At 39.2% G+C, this 16,179-nt stretch overlaps 1 protein-coding gene across 2 annotated transcripts in view; it reads left to right on the forward strand.

The window, feature by feature from the left end:
- Window positions 1–16,179, forward strand: part of LOC139355625 (CUB and Sushi multiple domains 1) — a 2,038,620-nt gene that overhangs the window by 1,975,528 nt on the left and 46,913 nt on the right. The window lies entirely within an intron of this gene.

Genomic DNA, 16,179 nt, shown 5'->3' on the forward strand with positions numbered 1-16,179 from the left:
TATTTATTTTTTGATTCATTTCTTTTTTTTTAAAATTAATTTATTATTATTATACTTTAAGTTGTAGGGTACATGTGCATAACGTGCAGGTTTGTTACATATGTATACTTGTGCCATGTTGCTGTGCTGCACCCATCAACTCGTCATTTACATCAGGTATAACTCCCAATGCAATCCCTCCCCCCTCCCCATGATAGGCCCCTGTGTGTGATGTTCCCCTTCCTGAGTCCAAGTGATCTCATTGTTCAGTTCCCACCTATGAGTGAGAACATGCGGTGTTTGGTTTTCTGTTCTTGTGATAGTTTGCTAAGAATGATGGTTTCTAGCTGCATCCATGTCCCTACAAAGAACACAAACTCATCCTTTTTGATGGCTGCATAGTATTCCATGGTGTATATGTGCCACATTTTCTTAATCCAATCTGTCACTGATGGACATTTGGGTTGATTCCAAGTCTTTGCTATTGTGAATAGTGCTGCAATAAACATACGTGTGCATGTGTCTTTATAGCAGCATAATTTATAATCCTTTGGGTATATACCCAGTAATGGGATGGCTGGGTCATATGGTACATCTAGTTCTAGATCCTTGAGGAATCGCCATACTGTTTTCCATAATGGTTGAACTAGTTTACAATCCCACCAACAGTGTAAAAGTGTTCCTATTTCTCCACATCCTCTCCAGCACCTGTTGTTTCCTGACTTTTTAATGATCGCCATTCTAACTGGTGTGAGATGGTATCTCATTGTGGTTTTGATTTGCATTTCTCTGATGGCCAGTGATGATGAGCATTTTTTCATGTGTCTGTTGGCTGTATGAATGTCTTCTTTTGAGAAATGTCTGTTCATATCCTTTGCCCACTTTTTGATGGGGTTGTTTGTTTTTTTCTTGTAAATTTGTTTGAGTTCTTTGTAGGTTCTGGATATTAGCCCTTTGTCAGATGAGTAGATTGCAAAAATTTTCTCCCATTCTGTAGGTTGCCTGTTCACTCTGATGGTAGTTTCTTTTGCTGTGCAGAAGCTCTTTAGTTTAATGAGATCCCATTTGTCAATTTTGGCTTTTGCTCCCATTGCTTTTGGTGTTTTAGACATGAAGTCTTTGCCCATGCCTATGTCCTGAATGGTACTACCTAGGTTTTCCTCTAGGATTTTTATGGTATTAGGTCTAACATTTAAGTCTCTAATCCATCTTGAATTAATTTTCGTATAAGGAGTAAGGAAAGGATCCAGTTTCAGCTTTCTACTTATGGCTAGCCAATTTTCCCAGCACCATTTATTAAATAGGGAATCCTTTCCCCATTTCTTGTTTCTCTCAGGTTTGTCAAAGATCAGATGGCTGTAGATGTGTGGTATTATTTCTGAGGACTCTGTTCTGTTCCATTGGTCTATATCTCTGTTTTGGTACCAGTACCATGCTGTTTTGGTTACTGTAGCCTTGTAGTATAGTTTGAAGTCAGGTAGCGTGATGCCTCCAGCTTTGTCATTTCTTTAAACATAGTCACAGAGACCTGGACTTAATCTGAGCTTCCAAGACAATTCTGTTCTGTCTTTTTTGCCTTTCTAGATGTTTGAGCTCATAATGTTTAAGATTTCATTTCAATTACTTTCCATTAAACATCTCTCTTACTGATGGTGCCTTGTACTTTAGTGTGAAGGGCAAGTATTTTTTTATGGTAGTAAGATGAAATTAAAGCCAGTAACGTATCAATGTCTCTTTCTCTGACGAGAACCTCTCTTAACTTAGGGCTCCCACAGGAGCTATCTTCAAATAAGCTGATAGCAGAGTGGGAACCCAAGTCATTTAAAAAATGATTAGAGGTTGTATAGAAGTTGGCTACTCAACTGCAGAGTTCTGGCTCAGGTCTAACTTGGAGGGCTTGGTGTAAACTCAGAGGCTGAGCAAAGACTCCTAGCTCTATTTTCCCCTAAAATGCTAGTGCTGTCAGGATCAGAATGTTTGGGATTTGACCAACACACGAATGAAACCCAGTTCACTCAATTGACCATAGGGCAAAATGCAAAGGAAACCAGGGTTGGGGGTAAAGCCAGTGTCCCTGCCTCCGCTGAGCCCCAGCCCCTGACCAGACGAGGGAACCACCCCACTTAGATAGCCCAGGGACATTGGTCAGTCCCAGATGCACAAGGGTGAGCTTTCATTTTATCCAAACATGGTCTCCCTCAAAAAATAAAAACCAAGAGAGGAACGTAGTTACCGATTTCACCTGAACTACAACTTTTCTTTTTCTTTCATTATATTTGTGTTTGTTTTTCCTTTAATAATTACATGGAGGCCGGGCGCGGTGGCTCACGCCTGTAATCCCCGCACTTTGGGAGGCTGAGGTGGGTGGATCATGAGGTCAGGAGATCGAGACCATCCTAGCTAATACAGTGAAACCCCATCTCTACTAAAAATACAAAAAATTAGCCAGGCGTGGTGGCGGCACCTGTAGTCCCAGCTACTCGGGAGGCTGAGGCAGGAGAATGGCGGGAACCCAGGAGGCGGAGCTTGCAGTGAGCCAAGATTGTGCCACTGCACTCCAGCCTGGGGGACAGAGTGAGACTCCGTCTCAAAAAAAAAAAAAAAATAATAATAATAATAATATTATTATTATTATTACATGGGAAATATCTGATGTGCAGAATTAGGGTTGAAATGATCTCTTTCGCTTTAGTTTCACAATCACAAGGAATAAGAGGAAATGCAAAACACTGCTGTGTTCTCATTCTAGCATAATTCAACCTTTTTGGCAGTTGAACTCTTATGACTGGCAACTGTGCAGTGGTGTTTTAGGAAGTATAGAGCAGGGCCTAGCAAAATAGGCTCTGAAGCTCAAGAGAGCCAGCGGTGACTCTGTGTGGAGGCCACAGGACTCCATAGGGAGCAGAGCTGAGTTTACTGCCTAGGCCTGATTCTTCCAGAGTCAAACATGCCCCACTCCGCCCTCAGCTTCTCACAGTCGTGTGTGTGTCTATTAGCAACGTGCTTCATTTCTTTACTTAGTAACGTCATTATCTCAGTGAAATTCTAACATTGGAGATCTTGTGGGTCATCATCCTGATAAGAAGCTGATTTCCTTTGTAATCTCTCATTTTTAAAAATATTTGAGCTCAAATATGTTAACATTGCGTTTTAAGATGGTAAATTATTAAATTACATGTTTATATGGAATATGTAAATTACATCATATGTTCAGCGTGTTATTTTTCTTAGGATAAAATGTCATCAATTCTTTTTTTCCCATTAAAGTCCTCCTTTTCTCTGTTGAATGAGTAAATACATTCATAATAAAATGTTTCATTTGGAGATAATTATAGATTCCCAGGCAGGCATTAGGTATAATACAGAGAGGTCCTTTTTATCCTCTACCTACTTTCACCCAGTGGTAGAATCTTGCAAACTTAGAGGACATTAGAACAACCAGCATATGGACATTGATGTGGTCAAGATAGGGAACGTCCATTGTCACAAGAATCCCCCTTGCTCCCCTTATAAACACACCCACACATCCCAACCTCATTCTTACTTCCTGGCATCCACTAACCTGCTCTCCACTAACCTGACCTTCTCCCTTCAAGAATGTTCTATAAATGAGCGCAATCAGGTGGTGTGCAGCCTTCTGAGAAGGACCCTTTCATTCAACATAATTCTCCGGAAATTCATCCAAGTTGTGGCCTATGTCAATAATTCAGTCCCTTTTTTCGGTGGAGTAGAATTTCATGGTACAGATGTAACAGTTTGTTTCACCATTTACCCACTGAAGGACGTCTGGGTTGATTCCAGACTTCACTGTCACAAACAATGCTGCTATGAGCTGTTATGAACAGGATTTTGTGTGGTTATAAGTTTTCGTTTCTCTAGGAAAAATGCCCAAGAGTATAAATGGTACTGGGACATATGGTGTTTGTAAGTTTGGTTTTATAAGAAACTGCCAAGCATTTTTCCAGCATGGCAGTACTGTCTATCATCCCTACCGACCATGTGTGGGTGATGAAGTTTCTCCACGTCCTCTCCAGCATTCGGTGCGGTCCCTCTGTCTTATTTTAGCTTTCTTGATAGATGTGTGGTGACAGCTTTCTGTGGTGTTCACTTGCTGTTTCCTGAAGGCTAACGATGAGAGTACCTTGTCTGGTGATTATCTCCATCTGTACCATGAAATGTCTGTTCATGCCTTTTGCTCACATCCTAATGGAGTAGTTTGGATTTTTTTGTTTGTTTTTTAAGATTGAGTTTCAAGAGTTCTTTATTCTATGTAATAGTCGTTTGTCAGGTATATGATTGGCAAAATTCTTCCCAGTCTCTCGTTTGACTTTTCTCCTCTTCACAGGGTCCTTCGAGCAGCAGAAGTTTTAAATTTATCATCTTTTCTTTTTATGGGTCATGGTATTGATGTCAAGTCTAAGAATTCTGCCAACACCTAGATCTTGATGTGTTCCTCTATTTTTTCTATCACTTTGCCTTTGATATATTTTGAAGTCTATGATCCATTTTGTGTTAATTTCTGTATAAAGTCTGAGATTTAAATAGCATTTCACTGTTCTTTTTTTAACCTATGGATATTCAAGAGATATTGGTTTTAAATAATTAAAAAGAAACATTATCAGGAAGGGCTTCTATGTTTCTAACCCAAAGTAAAAAAAATTAAAAATTGAATGATAAAGGTGTCTATAAATAATTTTCTGAATTAGATTTTTTAATTAATTGACCTTATAAAAACTTTGCTGTTTCTGTGTAGCTGTACCCACTTTCCATATAAAGATAAAATGTTGATGGCTTTAATTTCTACATTTGCCACACATGAGTTATTTTTCATAAAAGTTTTCGTCTTTTAGTCAAAAAGTATCCATTTTCCTCTGTGAAACATGGCAGTGGTATCCTGTGAGTGGGCACGACGGCATGTGGGGAACTGGTGCTCGTTTGGGGAACTTTCCACGGCCCCGGCTGGGTTGTCAGCATGACGTCAGCACCTGTGTCCTCACCACAAGAGCAACAACAGCAGATGCAAACTTCTGTGTGTGGGGAAAGAATCCAACTTTCACAAGAAAATATTACTCTGAAAATTCTTATCCATCAGTTCCCTTTAATTTTATGCCTAGCAGAATGACCCAGAATGACTGTCAGCAGTCAGTACTCACGAGCTCAACTTCTTAGGCTGCTTCTTTTGTTGTATGAATACTGTGTTCTTTCTTTTCTTTTCTTTTCTCTTCTCTTCCTTTCTCTTCCTTTCCCTTCCTTCCTTCCTTCCTTCCCTTCCCTCCCTCCCTCCCTCCCTCCCTCCCTCCCTCCCTTCTTTTTTTCTTTCTCTTTTGAGATGGAGTTTCCTCTGTTGCCCAGGCTGGAGTGCAATGGCACCATCTCAGCTCACTGCACCTTCCACCTCCAGGGTTCAAGTGATTCTCCTGCCTCAGGCTCTCAAGTAGCTGGGATTATGCCACCACGCCCGGCTATTTTTTTTTTTTTTTTAATTTAGTGCAGATGGGGTTTCACCATGTTGGTCAGGCTGGTCTTGAACTCCTGACCTCAGGTGATCCATCCACCTAGGCCTCCCAAAGTGCTGAGATTACAGGCATGAGCCACTGCACCCAGCCTGTTTTCTTACTTTCAAAACCACCGTTGATGATAATGTCACGAGCCTTGTCTGCTTTCTTCAGTGCAGGGGAGTAACTCCGGGCCAGCGTGAGGCTGTAAAGGCTGAGATGGGAGCTGTCTTCATTGTGGCACACAGTCCACCTCCTAAAACTTTATCCACACTCATCTTTTAAAACATTAAAAACAAAACCAAAAGCTTCCCTTTGTATTTTACACTAGAGAATTGGATCTGTACGTCCCAGGAGACCTTTGAGTGCTTCCTTCATTTTAATGAAAATTCCGCTTTATTCTTGCTTTTGATGAAAAAAAGATGGATCCTTCTCTTCAAGTAATTGGAAGCTGACTTCCTAAAAAATATTTTTAAAGTATATGCAGTTGGCGTCTGGGAGACACTGAGACTTGGGCTGTGGTTTGCCCCGATGCTTCTCTTTTCTGACAGGATCAGGAAGGTGGTGCTGGACAGGGACAGAGAGCAGCCCCTCTGCTGCAGTTAACAGGATATTGGCAATAAATGCATTGAAGAAGGAAAATATAACCTTATCTTCAACAAGGGGGATGATTTAGAAAACCCAGACAGGCAGTCCACACCCTTTTGTTGCTTCAAATTTTGGAAAAGTGTCTCCAATTTAAAGGACTTCACTAACTAGAAGTGGCCTCTCTACATTGTTTTTAGTTTTAAAACACACGTTAAAGTTCACATAAGTGTATACAAAGGGTATATACACTTCTAATGAGTAAAAAAATCTGCTTTGAGATTCACGAGTACTGGATGAAGCTCCAACACTTGATATTGGACAATCCTTTCTTTCAATGTTTATTTTATTCTTGGGATAAAATTCAGCCAGGCACAGTGACTCATGCTTTTAATTCCAGCACTTTGGGAGGCTGGGGCAGGCAGATCACTTGAGCCCAGGAGTTTGAGACCAGCCTGGGCAGCATAGTAAAACCCAGTCTCTGCAAAAAATACAAAACTTAGCCAGGTGTGGTGGTATATGCCTGTAGTTCCAGCTAGTCAGGAGGCTGAGAAGGGAGGATCCCTTGAGCCTGGGAGATTGAGGCTACAGTGAGCCAAGACATGGCATTTCCAGCCTGGGCAACAGAGCAAGACCCCATCTCAAAGGAAAAACAGATAGTATAAAACTAGACCTAGTTTGTTGGGCATGGTGGCTCACGCCTATAGTCCCAGCACTTTGGGAGGCCGAGGCGGGCAGATCATGAGGTCAGAAGTTCAAGACCAGCCCGACCAACATAGTGAAACCTCATCTCTACTAAAAATACAAAAAATTAGCTGGGCATGGTGGTGCGCACCTGTAATCCCAGCTACTCGGGAACTCGGGATGCCGAGGCAGAAGAATTACTTGAATCTGGAAGGTGGAGATTACAGTGAGCTGAGATCACACCATTGCACTCCAGCCTGGCTGACAGAGTGAGACTCCATTAAACAAACAAACAAAAAAAACAAAAAACTTGACCTAGTTAACCATTCTAAAGTGTACAGTTCAGGGGCACTTTCGCCATGACCATGTTGTGTAACCGTCACCTCTGTCTAATTCCCAGATGTTTCATCACCCCAAAAGGAAACCCTAAGCCCATAAGCAGTCCCCATTTCCCTCCCCCTCCACCTCCCATCAATAGTGCCTGCTATCCAGCTCCATGGGTTTGCCCATTATGAATGTTTCTTATAAATGAAATCATTGAATCTAAGGTCTTTTGTGCCTGGCGTCTTTCACTTAGCATAGTACTTTTGAGGTTCATCCATGTTGTACATGTATGAGCATTTCATTCATTTTGATGTTTTTATTTTTTGAGATGGGGTCACACTGTGTCATCCAGGCTGGAGTGCAGTGGTGCGATCTTGGCTCACTGCAGCTTCTGCCTCTCAGGTTCAAGTGATTCTCCTTCCTCAGCCTTCCGAGTAGCTGGGACTACAGGCGAGAACCCCCATGCCCAGCTAATTTTTGTATTTTTAGTAGCAACGGGGATTTGCCATGTTGGTTAGGCTGGTCTCGAACTCTTGACCTCAAGTGATCTGCCTGCCTTGGCCTCCCAAAGTGCTGGGGTTAAAGGTGTGAGCCACTACACCCAGACCATTTTTATGGTTTAAATAAGATTTTATTAACCCCTCTTACTTCACTTTCATTCATTTAGTTTCATCAATGACATGCTTGGACTGGACTTATTAAGAGTGTGGTGTGTTTGTGTGCATGTGTGTGTGGGCGTGTGTGTGTGTGTGCATGCATATGTACTATTCATGCATGTGTTTCTTTTAAATCATGTGAATATAATTAAATATTGAAAGAATGGATACACACACAAAAATTTGAACAAAATGGTTGTTTCTCATATGGAATATTTAAATTTGTTACACTTACACTGATTTAACATATTTTTAAGCATCTACACTTGACAGTAGAGTAGGAATAACTTCAGGTTTTCATTGTGTAGTCATCTTCTTAAATGAAATTTCCTGTGACTTTTGTACTCACTGCCTCTTTTTAATAGGTAGAATTTATTAAAAACACTTAGCACCATTTTCCCTCTGTGAGTTTTCATGACTACTGAAGTTCTCAGATGGGAAATACAGCCATGGACCAAATGCTATTTATGTATTTAAACACAGGAGTACTCTTTTCTCCAACATCTATTACTTTCACAACATTTGAATACTTCAGTGACTCATATTCACTCACATTTTTGCTTTTTCTAACAAAAAGGTATGTTTCATTAATCAATTAATTAACAAGTTTTACTTTCAAAAATGTTCGCTCATAAGGAAACAGCAATTTTGAACCATGTCTATTGTTAAAAAAATTTAAATTCCAGGTTGTTTTTGAAAGAAATGTTTTCTCTTCTCTAAGATTTTTCAAAAGTCTTAGGATAAGGCCATATCTATGTTTAGAAAATGATTCTGGTTTCATTTTGATGACTATAAACTTCTGTATGTTTTATTATTTCCAATTAACTCATTGATTGCATTGCCAAAAAAAACTCCAACAGTGACAGTTTCATTCATAGATGTATATTTAGTATGTCTGAATTCTTACCCTGTTACAGAAATTTAAATAATTTATATACCCTAAAAGCTCTAAATTTATCAGTGTGCCATGTTGCGATTTTAAATGGAAGAAAATTGAGTGTCCTAATGTAGTTTGTATATAAAGTAGTAAGTACCCTTAATGCCACACCCTAGAAATAATTGGCCTGTTGAAGGACAAGACGTTAGGAAAATCACCTTTTAGATGACGTATGTTGTATAAGGTTTTGCTGCCAAAAGATGTGAGCTCAAGTTTGTCTGAACTGGTGTATCTGCAGTAGCAGTCAACTGCTATTGCTAAGATACCACATGGAAAGCAATCTACAACTGAAGGGAAAAGATCGCGTTAAAATATGGGAAAGGCGGTAGATAAAGACCCCAGCAGTTCTGTGCTTCCCAGGGACGATGCCTCTGACCAATGAGCTCACCTAACAGATGCGAAGTTTCAAAATATCTCATTTGCTCAATACCTTGCACAGCTCTGGACCAATGTGCTATAGGTGAATATGTGGGGATTAGCATCGCTTTTTCGCTCTTCCAGGGTAGAGAGCATCTTGCATTCATAACAAAATCCTCAAAGCTCCTTTGTTCTCACTCTCCCCAGAAAGCAGGCGTCTACCGTGTCTTATTTAGGAGCGATGAGGAATGGAATGGCTCACAGAGGTGTCCCCAGTTTCTTGTTCAAAACCTCCTGCTTTCCCTGATAATGTGGGTGTTCTGGTCAGCTTGAAAATTAGCAAGTCGATCTTATCATCTATATAATATTATTATATAATAATGCGTTCAGAGAGAGAGTCTTACTTGTAAAGTCAGAGGCCATGGAAAATGGGGAATGGGTTTAGGAGATGTCCTGAAATGTATCAACCGATGCTGAATGAAATCTTGTCCCACTGTCTCTAGCACCAGGAGGCTTTGCTATACATGAAGTATTTATTGCACACTCTGGTAAATATGGCTGAAACAATCACGTTAACTCATTCAGCTCTCAGAGGAAAACATGAAATCCGCACATCTACAAGAAACTGTGAGGACCGGAATGGTGATGGGAAGACAGATATTAGTGTCAGCCTTTTGCTCATGCAGCTGCAAGGACTTAAGGAAAGATTCAACAGCTTTAATCAAACTCTTTTCTCCTCCTTGTGGGACAGAAAAAAATTGCATGACTGACGGAACGATTGAGAATGAATGCCCACAAATATTGTCCCAGTTACCTCCACACAGGGGGACAGCACAATTATGTCTTGAGGTCTTAGGTGTATCAGAACGTTCTGTATCCATCTCCCTAGAGCCTTCTAGGCCATGTAATGCAGCATTTGTTAAGCGCCTACCATATCCCAAATGATGTGCTAGACACTGTCAATGCAATTCTTCGTATCTTTAAGTAGATAACTATGCAGACGACCAGAGGAGTTTGCTAGCTAGGAAGACTCACCCAATCTGCCGTGGCATCTGTCCGTTTGACACAAAACATGTTCTTGCAGAACGAGAGATTAACTGAACTCGAAAGAGTGGGCTTTTAAGTATCAAAAGCTTTTTTTTTGTATCTAGGTTCCACTTTCTTCTAATTTATCCCAAGGAATAGAAGAAGAAATTAAACACCTCGCATTTATTGATCATTCTCAGTGTTCCAGACACTGTCTCTGGTCCACTAGATACCGTGTCTGTTGCACAGCTTAAGCAAATTCGATGATGCATTTTAAACTCTTCAGGATTAATGTAGCCTTTATTTTTTAAACTTCCTGCCTTTTCCTAGAAAAATGGAAACAAAGTTAATTTTAAAATAGAAACAAACTTAATTTTAAAACTTAGTTTTCAAAATTTTTCAAATATATCTGACGAAGCAGGGGATGGAGGAGGAGGTTAATGGACCGTCACTGGCATGTCAGGCTGGTTAGAAGTCTGGGGTCATCGCTAGCAGTCTGCCTGCTCTAGTTTTTTATTATTCCATATTGTTTTGTTTTGTTTTATTTCTGAACTAAGATACAATCTAGTACACAGAATTTATACGCATATTATTAAAACCAGAAAAACAATATTTCAAAGAGGACAGGCTCATAAAGATGATGAAGCTTCAGGAAGAAATGGCATAAAACTCAAAAACCTTAAGTAAAAAAAATAGCTGAACAAAATTGCCAGGGATTCTTGCTGTTTACTGCAATATGGTCTGATTCTGACTGTGTATGCTTTTTAAAATACTCTCACAAGAGTTGTAGAGTGTTGTGTCTCATGTAAGCATGCTGTTGTCTGTGCATTCTTTTCTCAATTACTACCTAAGATTCTCAAGTGTGTAATCTGAAGAAGTCATTGAGTGTGGCCCTGGTGCAGCACTTAGTTAGTTAATGGCACAAAACAGAAACCCCACCCCAAATTCTGAAACAGAGTCCCAGGTAAATCTGTGCTACTATGCGGCAGAATTAGATATAGATTTCTACAATGTCTACCTCACCCTGAGTAGCCTGCTTATTCTCAGGTTCAACCCTGCACAGGATGAAGCTCTATCCAGCCCTGCAGTGCTTGTGATAAATTAAAAAGCTCGGATTTAGGAGACTAAAGAAAATTCATTCTACTCAGCCCAGTAACACTATCTTTGCAAATAAGATTAAAAAAATAAATAAAAGAAGGTATCCCTTTTATTAGTAGTAGTATCTTTCTGGAAGAAATAATTTATACAGTTGAAGATGTCATAAGAAAGAATGAAAACAAGCACATCTTCAGGTTTATTTTGAGAATCACATTTTCCTGCTCAACTGGAGGCCCATGTTTCTCTAGAGGAGCTTTCTTGGAATCTTTGTCCGCTATTCTAAAATATGTATCACTATGCCTAAGAGTCGAGCCAGTTCAGTGAGGGACCAATTAGATTTACCAGGTCTCACATTGTTTCAGAATGATTCACATAATGTTTCCTTGCTTTGTCTAATAATTTGTGTATTGTATGCAAACATTAAATATTATTTTTTCTTTTCTTGTCATAATTTTGTAGGATTGGGTGTTTAGACACATATAAAACCTGTGTCCCGATATGCTTATGTACATAAGCATAAAGAAAATTAAGAAAATATGGGGTTAGTGAATGTTCTGTTAGGATAGAGGAATCAAAAAGGAAACAACCACAAAAACTTCACTAAAGAATCATTATGGGTATAGTTGTACTAAAGTGTTAATGAAAAATTGGATATAATAACGTATTCTCAAAATGTTAAAATAGTAAAATTTTAAAATTAAAGGAAATGTAAGCTAATGTTAAAATAGCTAAAATAGCTATTTTAATAACTGGGGAAAATAGGTTTTAGGAAAAATAGCTAACTCATGCAGGGCTTAATAGCTAGGTGATGGGTTGACAGGTGCAGCCAACCCCCATGGCACACATTTACCTATGGAACAAGCCTGCACATCCTGCACATGTATGGCAGAACTTAAATGAACCAGTTGCAGTGATGTGACTTCACAAAACTCCTCCTGGGCTTTAGGAAGCGGATAGGAAGGAGCTTGCCAAGAGCAGGAGGCTGGTGTGAGCCCAGGGACCCTGAGGCGCCAGTCTCCCCGAAGCTGCCCTTATGTGCGCTGCTGGCAGGGTGTGTCCCCTGGCACAGAGGGAGACGGTGATAAACCCTCATCACTCTTGTGCTTTGGGAAGACCCCTCTCATGGGGGCTTTCATCCTCCGATTTTATGTTAACTTAAAAGTCAAGTGTTCATTTCTCATAATGCAGTGTATATTCCTTACAGCAAAATTTGTGAGTTATATCCGAAAAGAAGTACTGTATCAATCATCTTTCAAACTAGTAGTGAATAAGCTTTGAATTTTAGAAAAGGTATTGTAGATTTTATTGCATTTTATATATTTCTTACATATATAGAAATATACTTCTTTACATAAACATATTTCTATGTTTCTTATATATTTATATGTTTCTTATTTATATATATTATACATACACACATAAGCTTACATATAATCTCTATGGACTCTTTTTATAACCTGCCTTTTTATGTAATTATATATCATGAAGAATTTTTCATGTCAAGAATTATCCTTATAAAATTAATACCTCTTCAATTAAAATTTTAATACCTTGTAGAGTTAACATGCCTTTCTTCTTGACCTGCAAATGCTAAACGAGGCCCTTAATATAAGCTGTTTATTATCTTATCAGTAAGATATGATAGAAAAATACATCCAAGGCCTGGAAACAATATAGTTGGAGAGACCATTAAGAATTAGTTCTAACTTTGCCTTAGGGCTGAGTTAAAATCAGTTAAGAGGGAATTCACTTGCAAGAGTCTCTAAAGTCAAGATTTAAATATCAGTATGCAGAGTACTTGCATATGCCATTTCCTTGTGTTATTAGGTTGGTGCAAAACTATTGCGGTGGCAAAAACCGCAATTACTTTTGCACCAAATGAATATTTCATGCAATCTTTTTCCTTTACATTAGGCATATTTTCTTTGGCAAAAAAAATCAACTGGGGAAAATATTAATATCCATGTAGGACTGAGAGGGAGTGTTGCTGAGTACAGAAAACACAGTCTTAGGGGTTGATCTGATATGTGTTGGCACCCATGCCACCTAGTCCTAGCTACAGGTCTTAGAGTTAATGCTCGACTTCCTGGGAGAACAGCAGTTTCATTTTATGAAGAATCAAGGAAGTGATGTAGCCACAGTGCCCTCTTCATAGGTTTCTGAGAGCTCCAGATAAACTGATGCTTGGCCAAGAGCCTGGCAGACAGTGAGTCCTCAATGAATCCCAATTTCCTCTTCGAAGTTTATATCATCGCAGGAAAGTCAGGCAATCAATTACAATTGTCAGTTACCATCGATTATAACATATTTCTTTTATCACACCTAAAAGTCAAAACTATAGCTGTAACCTAGTTATCAGTTGTTGATAAAAGATAAAAATATGTAACTTTCATATATTTGAAAATAGTCATTTTTTATTGTTGTTACTGTGTTTTCTTTGTGGCCAGCAATCTTGCTTAATTTAATTTTGGTTCATTCAGTTAGTGAACAAATCCAGAAATATTTATTGTATGCAATACACTGACTATTGCATAGTTATCTGTATTTTTGTCCTCTAAACTTTCTGTAATTTATTCTATTGAAAAGTTGTAAAAAATCATATTATTGCATAATCATATTACAAAAAAATTTTTATGAGTGCTTTTAAAAAATGTGTTGAACTAATTTTTATGCCTTTTCCTGACTGCCCAAGAGTTTACGTGGCTATTTTTACATTACAAAGCTTAGTTTCTTGTTTAGTATTTTCTCTTAATGATCAAGTTTTTAATACACTTTAAAAGAAACTAAGAAAGAAGAAGGAAAAGGATGGAACACCAAAAAGAAACTTAAACAGGCTTTAAGTTTTTTAAAAAATACGAAAATATGGAGACAGCTTCCTCCCTCCCTCCCTTCCTCCCTCCCTCCCTCCCTCCCTTCTTTCCTTCATTCCTTCCTTCCTTCTTCCATGGAGACAGTTTTCTCCCTCCCCAACCCCCTTCCTTTTCTCCTTCCCTTTTCCCTTCCCTTCCTTTCCCTTCCCTTCCTCTTCCCTCCCCTCCCTCTTCCCTCCCTTCCTCTTCCCTTCCCTTCCTTCTTTTCGATAATAATATGCTAAGCATATAGAAGGAGCAGTTCAGAAGCCACCGGGGCCTCCTGGAGCACATTTCTGGTTTCCTTGTAGACTAAATTGAAAGTACCAGACCCCTCCACCTGTTGCCCCCGACAGCTATTGTTAAGAGAAAGCAACTTCTTAGGGCCTTGCCTGATTTCCCACTGAGTTCGTTGAATGAAGCTGAGTCACACTCTCCTATGACTTTCTTGCTTATATGTCAATCAGTTTACAATTTTTGTTGGAACAGTACCCTTTAAACTTTATCAGTTATACTTCACTAAAGATTTTTTTTTAAGAAAACTAAAATTTCAAAAGAAAACTATAAGGAGTATTGCTTACGTAGTGTGTAGTGACTTTAAATATAACCTTTGTAAGGAAAGTGGTGAAACAGTGTAGCAGTATCAACCACAGTCTCCTGCCTCAGTTATATGTGGAATACATCATGTATTTTGCATGTTCCTGAACTAGGTAGAAGCTACTGACACAGGCATGATGCGGCCACAGGAGTCTTTTTGAAAACAAAATAAAGCTTTGAACATGGTATATTTCCAGTCTGCCTACAGAATTACAGTTTCTATATTCCGTACACAATTTTTGTAACTTAAAAATTGTGTCACAAATTTTATATTGGGACATATAATGATTTTGAGTCACTTTAAGGCCAATGATCATCTTAAAATAATTGTTTCTCTGCCAAAATTTTAAACTCACATCTGATTTGTTCCAGTCTCTGTTCAGAGTTAACTGTTAACTTAAAATTCAAACTTAAAGAAGTTATACTTTAAAAATTTTCAATGTATTTTTTAAGTTGGGTATGAAAACCTCTTGTCAGGGTGATGTGTAGTCAAACGTGTTGGATTAAATACGTGCATAAATGTGTGTGAGTTAAAAAACACAAACAGAATCTGAAGTCGATGGTGGTATAGATGATTGAATAGTTTATTACCTCTGAACCCATGTGCTTTGCACGGGATGCTGGGCTTGTTGGGATTCCTGACTTCCTAGACCCAAAATTACCACTATGCGTCTCTGAAAACTTATATTTGCTCATCCTCCCTGGCCGGTCATCCAGTACTAATGAAGTAAAGGCATAAGGCTGGGAACAGTGGCTCATGACTGTAATCCCAGCACTTTGGGAGGCCAAGGCGGGTGGATCAGGAGGTCAGGAGTTCAAGACCAGACTGACCAACATGGTGAAACCCTGTCTCTACTAAAAATACAAAAATTAGCCAGGCATGGTGGCAGACGCCTGTAATCGCAGCTGCTCAGGAGGTTGAAACAGGAGAATTGCTTGAACCTGGGAGGCGGAGGTTGCGGTGAACCAAGATCGCGCCACTGCACTCCAGCCTGGACGACAGAGCAAGACTTGGTCTCAGGGGAGGGGGAAAAGTAAGTAAATAGCCCCAATGCACAGGTTTCTTTAAATCCCATGCTCCTCCCAGCATCCTGCCCCTCCCTCCTGTGCGTTTGCTCCACTCCCAGTCACTGCTGTTCAGGGTTACCCCAGTGAGTGGAATTTGACAGACGTGGATCAGACCTTTCCTGTGAATCCGATTTGAGGCGGCGACATGAACGGATGGTCTCTCACTGCACCTCCAAACATTTGGAAAGTTGCCGTTTATTCTCAGAATGCCACTCACAGCCATGTAAAAACAGAACTGCACTAAGTTGGTATTTTTCTTTCTTTGTAATTAACAGTTTTCTATTTGCTCGGGAAACAGGAATTACCAGTTCATACTAAAACAGTGTATTTCTGCCAATTTTGCTTACTTAATATTCGTTTATTTTTAATTTCACACAAAAGCTTAGCCCATAGCATTTAGTTTTTAAAGTTTAATCTGACAGTTTCTATTTTACTTTTCCTTTATGTGTAATAATTATATAGAAATTTTAAAACTAAGCTTTATTTCCATGGTTTGCCTTTCAAAATAAACACACATAAGAACA

Source organism: Macaca nemestrina, chromosome 8 (assembly GCF_043159975.1).
Source record: "Macaca nemestrina isolate mMacNem1 chromosome 8, mMacNem.hap1, whole genome shotgun sequence".
Classification (NCBI taxonomy): domain Eukaryota; kingdom Metazoa; phylum Chordata; class Mammalia; order Primates; family Cercopithecidae; genus Macaca; species Macaca nemestrina.